Here is a 6642-nt window from a genome sequence, read left to right as displayed (position 1 = left end):
ATTTAAAAAAATCTGAACCCAAAACTTAAAGATATTTTATAGTTCTTTGTTCATTTCTGCAACAGATTTATTTTTTGAAGCATTTTAATAAGCCTGAAATTTCACATGTAAGCTTCAAATACTTCTTCCACTCCAGACAAAATTTCCAGTTTTCTCATCTGTTAAAGAAGAAAAGATACATTAGATTATTTCTAAGAGCCATTTCAGTCTTGACACTCAAGCTTCCTTCAAAATCTCAAAGGCTTTAAAGAGATTATAGATAAGTAACTTTTTATTTAAGTAAATTCTGGAAAGGCACTAAGACTACACTGTCAGCTATTTCAAGGGAAGTAAATTCTGAAGCTTTTTTTAACTATGAATGCTTTTTTTCTTTTCATAGTAGCTTTATCCCGGAGGCATTCCCCAGAGGCATTAGTGTCTTATCTATTTATATTCTGGGAACCCTGTCTAAATTAAGCTTCCACACAAGGTTTATGTGGTGATGGGGTCTGGCCATTCTGCTTCTCTCTATATATCTCAAGCCTTGTCATGAAGCTTTATTATCACTAATTCTTGTATCAAAAACTAGGCTTAGTGGTTTGGTGACCAGAAGTTGACCACAAAAGGAGAACTTGTGATCTGATACAGGTTTAATGATGGGACATAATATTTGCAACCAGGATGGTCCCAGCAAATTTTCAGTCTTGTGGGAGACTGAATGAATCTGTTAGATTCCAGTTAGGTTGAATGGGTAGAGTGGCAGAACCAAGGGTTTTATACATAATCAAGCTGTTCTTCAAGTGCACACAAGCACTTCCAAAGTAATACTAGGGAGAAGTTTCGACCAAAATAGAACTAGCAAAACATCAGCAAAAAGACTGATAATGAGTATTTAATATATTTCATTAGAGAACTAAGAATTAAACAAAGGTTAATAAACATGTAGAAAAATAGTATGTGGACAAAATTTGCAATAGTCGAAACATGGAAACAACTCGTGTCCATCAATGGATGATTGGATACAGAAGATAAGACATGGTACATACTGATATATACAATGGAATACTACTCAGTCATAAAAGGGAGGAAATGTGGCCATTTGTTACAATATGGATGGACTGTAATGGCAATATATTAAATGAAAGACAGAGAAAGACAAATATTATCTCACTTACATGTGGAATCTGAATAAAACAAACTCATAATACAAAAGAACAGACTGGTGGTTGCCAAAGGCAGGGGATGAAAGGTGGGCAAAATTGGGTGAAGCAGGTCAAATTAACAAACTTCCAGTAAAAAAAAAATGAATAAGTTTTGGGGCTATAATGTACATCATGGTGACTCTAGTTAATAATGTGTGTGGGAGACACAAAGCCCCAGGCCCGCCACCGGAGCATGAGGGACCACTCGAATTCCATTTGGAGGCTTTTTTGGGCTCGCAGAGTAGACATCATGAGCAAAGCACACCCTCCCGAGCTGAAGAAATTTATGGACAAGAAGTTATTGAAATTAAATGGTGGCAGACATATCCAAGGAATATTGTGGGGATTTGATCCCTTTATGAATCTTGGGATAGATGAATGTGTGGAGATGGCAACTAGTGGACAACAGAACAATATTGGAATGGTGGTAATACGAGGAAATAGTATCATCATGTTAGAAGCCTTGGAACGAGTATGAGCAATGGCTGTGTTCACCAGAGAAATCAACTGCTTCCATGTGTCCCCTTCTCCACATTTTACTACCAGAAAAATTGGGCTGTGTACATTTTCTTACTGAACTTTTTTGTTAAATAAACTTTTGTAATAAAAAAAATAATTTGTGTGTGTGTGTGTGTGTGTGTGTGTGTGTGTGTGCTCAGTCATGTCTGACTCTTTGCAACCCATGGACTGTAGCCCACCAGGCTCCTCTGTCCATGGAATTTTCCAGGCAAGAAAACTGGAGTGGGTTGTCATTCCCCTCTTCAGGGGATCTTTCTGACCCAGGGATCAAACCCGAGTCTCCTGCATCTCCTTCTTTTGCAGACATATTCTTTACACTAGTGCCACAAATTAAGTTGTTAATAATACTATTCTGGATATTTTAAAGTTTCTAAAAGAGGAAATGTTACAAGTTTTCATCACAAGAAAAAAAATTGTAACTGTGTGGTGATGAATGTCACCTAGATTTATTATGGTGATCATTTCACAGTATTTACAAATATTGAATCATTATGATGTACACCTGAAACTAATACATTATATGTAAATTTATCTCAATTTTAAAAAAAACAAAGATAACTATTACAACTATTGATACAAACTTTCCTAAATACTAAAGATAACTATTACAACTATTGATACAAACTTTCCTAAATACTAAAAGAAAGATTTTCAAATAGTAAAGAAACACAGAAAATATAATACATACAATAAAGGAATGATTTCCAGGAAATCACATTAAGTGGAAAAAGAAAAACACTAAAGAATATGCATAGCATGCTAATTTTTGTGTTAGAAGAGGGGAGATAAAAAAAATTCTTTTGCAAAAACACACACACACACACACACACACACACACACACACACAGGAAAGATAACCAAAAAACATTGAAATTGATTGCAGATCTTCCTTGATTTACAGTAGGGTTACACCTCAATATGGCAACCCACTCCAGTAGTTTTGCCTAGAAAATCCCATGACGGAGGAGCCTGGTGCAGGCTACTGTCCTTGAGGTCACAAAGAGTCGGACACAACTGAGCGACTTCACTTCACTTTTACATCTCAATAAACCCATAATAAATTGGGCAAAATCATCTAAAATGAAGCCTGTTTTACAATAAAGTGTTGAATATTGTATAATTTATTGAATTCTGTATTGAAAGTGGAAAACAGTAGTTGTTAATGTATCAGGTGTTTCCCCTTGGGATCATAGGGCTGACTCCAAACTGCAGCTCACTGTCGTTACCCAGAATGAGTATGAGTTCAAGCTGCATATTGCTGACTGGAAAAAAAACAAAATTCAAAATTTGAAGTACATTTTCTACTGAATGCATACCTATTTCACACAATCAAAAATCTTTAATGGATATGTTGTAAGTTGGGGACATACAAAGTGTGGACAGAAGAGAGGAGGAATGGATAGGAAGGTGAGTGATACTTCTCTCAGTATAGTTTTGACTTTTGGAAGTATGTTACTCTCTTACATTTTCAAATAATGAAATTAAATTAAGAATTGGGAGAGAACTAAAACCAGATGTAAATAGAAACAAATGAACTCAGCTGCATTTAAAATAAATGTCAAACATTTCAAAATCTCCTTTCAGTAAATTTGCTTTTCATAGAGGTATGGACACAACAATTCTGGATCTTATATTTATTGGAGAATTGAGTAAGCAAGTAAATGTTACTATGTTTGAGAAAGCCAGAGTTCTCACTGTGTAAAAAAAGAGGTACAATTATAGCATAGGGGAAAGAAAGAAGATCCCTGTGTGGCTGAACTGTTATAAGCATAATCTAATGATTTCAAAAACATGCCGGTAACACAGAGCATCCCTAATGCCCAGATCTTGGTTTATATTAACAGTGGTATCACCAAATAAGAGGGACAGGTGATGTTGAAAAGTAACTTGTTGCAGTCCACTGTAGGCTGCCCTAAATGTACCTCAATGGCACATTGATTACTTTGAATTAAACTTTCTTTGAATGGTCAACACAAGAGGGACACTCTGATCCTCCTCTCTTGTTTTCCTAAAAGCAGGAAATAAATCTTTCATGGAAAAGGTGAACTCCCAGCATCTGGAAGTAAAAGGACACTTTAATCACCAAAGATAGGGAATTAGGGCCAAGAAATCTATATAAATAAACTTGCCATTTCTCTTATTTACTGCTCCAAGCCCAAACTGTTTTGATTCTTCACTGATTGAACCCCAAAACTTAAGTTTCTTTGTCCTGTCAATTCCTCACAAATGTATTATTGCTTTGTCTAAAAAGTGTAAAAGCTGCCTGCTTTGGCCACTTCTTGTGTCCCATTCTGTTATATCTTATGCACATGAATTAAAACCTGTTTCTTTTCCTCCTATTAATCTGTCTTGTGTCAATTTTATTATTAGTCCAGCCACCAAAAAGGGTAGAGGGGGAAATTTCTCCCTTCCCAATAGGTTTATGATATGGAAAAAAAAATTAACAGGGATCTATACTTCACATTATTAATGTAAATTCTAAATGTGTTAAATATGTTAAAAGTAAATCCAAAAAGCAAATAAGAAAAAATTTAAGAAAATATTTTATAAATTTAGTGAAGGATTTCTTAAACAAGAACTAAAAAGCAAAAACTCTAAGGAGAAAAGTTGATGAAATTTGGCTATATCAAAATTAAGGATTTCTGTTCAACAAAGCAACAAAGAAAATGTTTGCAATATATAAAGCCAGCAAGGAATTAATTTCTAAGTTGTACCAGGAATACCTGAAAACATATAGGAAAAGGAAAAGATATCCATTTTAAGGTAAATAATATAAATAAATAATCTGCATAAATAATATGATTCACAAAATGGAAAAAACAAATGACTAGCAAATACATGCCCCTCAAAAACAGGGACTTTTTCTTCCTTCAATGAACAAGACTTTCTTGTTCTGGCCACTGAGTCTCTGCACTAAATCATTGCCTCATTCTTTAAAGTTTTTCTCCTAAAAGTTTCCATGACTGATTCCTTCTTGCTATTCAAATCTTAGTTTAAATGTTAACTTTTCAGAAAAGTCTTTCCATATCACTCCACTTACCATAGCCATCCCACTGCCTACCCCATTATTTTTTATTACACCATACTGTTTTACTTTCATCTTAAAATTATTCAGTAACATAGTCTTTTTTATCTGTATATTAAATTTCTCTCTATAACTGGACAGAAAGACCCAGGGAGTAGGAAATTTGTCTGTCTTTTCAACCTTGTACCAATGTTTGGCACATAGTTGGTGTTCAACAAATATTTGTGGAGTTAATAAGTATATTGATAAATGAAACAGGTAATGCAATCCCTGTTGCTGGCTTAATGACATTTCTAGACAATGTGTTCAATCATAATTAAATGATTAATTAATGGAAACTTACTAAGTAGTATCAAGCATCAGATGGAGAACTGGACTGGATGATCATTTAATAAGCTTGTTCTAAAAATAATATATTGAGTCAAAAGAGCACAGTTCCCTTGGATATCTTTGTTTTGACCACAGTGCCTAGAGTTCATTTTTAGTCAAATGAATTAAGCCAATTGAAATTCAGCCTTCTTTAGGACTAAGTACATTCTAAACACCATCACCCAGAGGGGCCCTGATGTGAATTTCATCAACAGGAGGCAGTATCTGTGTGGAACATTCCACCAGGCAGAAATAATCTAATCATGAATTTCTGAGACTCAACATCGCAGACAGTTGCTTTCCACTTTAAATACTGGGAAGAGAGAGTCACCACATGATAGTCACCACTACATTTAGCTAACTGATCCAACGTGAAAAAAACCCAGTTGGTTTCTTATGATCATGGTACCACATCTGCCGTTTCAGTTAAGGCACAGAGACCCCTGATTTAGCAAATTGTTGAATTTATTTCAACAGAGTAACTATATGCTTGGAAAATTTTCCATACAACTTCTCAACATGCCATGTGATTTCCAATGATCCATTTATGTAATCTTGCCTAGTATAACATGAGATTCATCCCTGTGGATTTGCAGAGATGTCTATTTATGATGTTTGGTTTGGTTTGACCTTAGAGGAGGAGTTAAGTTAGATATAATCCTAACTCTTAACACATTATCGTCATCAGTCCAGGCAGAAATACCTCTCTTGGTCTATTTTATCTCTTTACTCTTTGCCTTCACGTCTGACCACCAATGTCACTAATGATAATGTATTTTATACAATGTTCTGAACTAGGCACATATCCTTATGAAATATGTTATATGTTTATGTACTTTTAACATAATTTCATCAGCTTCTTCTACATTTCAACACAACTTTAAAGATATATCTATCTTTGCATAAATATCTAGTTCAAATCTATTTCAGTCTGTACCAACTTATTTTAATTGCCCATTCTCTTGTGCAAGTGTTATTGCTATTGTCAACAGTCTTATATTCTAATTATTTTCAAGTTTGTTATTACTGGCCTGGAGGATCAATGCTGATTTCTTTTCCAGTGTTGCTTTTTTAGTAAGTTGACCTTATATCCAATAATTTTGTCAAATATTTATATTAGTTCTAATCTATTTCCACGTTGAATTTGTCAACCAAAAAATTAATCAGTAGTCAATCTAGGAAGAAAATAGAAAATTTTATTTGAACCAACCTGATTATAACCCAAGGCAGTTTTTCAGAAAACTCTGAGGACTGCTCTGCCCATTAGAGATCAAATCACCGTTATAATATATTTAAGACAAAAGGTTATATATCAAATTATATGTTGACAGTTTATACAATCCAGATTTGCACATACAAAGCAAATAGTGGGTGGTTGCAATCCCCTGTAAGATTAAGAAGGAATGTTATCTCCTAAGGAGGTCTGGTTAATGAAGATGCATAATACACACTAAAGGGGGGGGAGGGGAAGAGGCCCGAAAAGGCAGAGAAAATTTTTATGTTTAAATTTATCTTTTTAAAAAAATTTTATTTATTTATTTTACTTTA

The 6642-nt window shown here is 34.3% G+C and overlaps 1 pseudogene; it reads left to right on the top strand.

Moving 5' to 3' along the window:
- Positions 1-1431: 1431 nt before the first annotated feature.
- LOC136174885 (small nuclear ribonucleoprotein G pseudogene) lies at positions 1432-1659 on the top strand (annotated as a pseudogene).
- The last annotated feature ends 4983 nt before the right edge of the window (positions 1660-6642 follow it).

The sequence above is a fragment of the Muntiacus reevesi genome, chromosome 9 (assembly GCF_963930625.1).
Source record: "Muntiacus reevesi chromosome 9, mMunRee1.1, whole genome shotgun sequence".
Taxonomy (NCBI): domain Eukaryota; kingdom Metazoa; phylum Chordata; class Mammalia; order Artiodactyla; family Cervidae; genus Muntiacus; species Muntiacus reevesi.
This window is presented reverse-complemented; position numbering and strand designations above follow the sequence as displayed.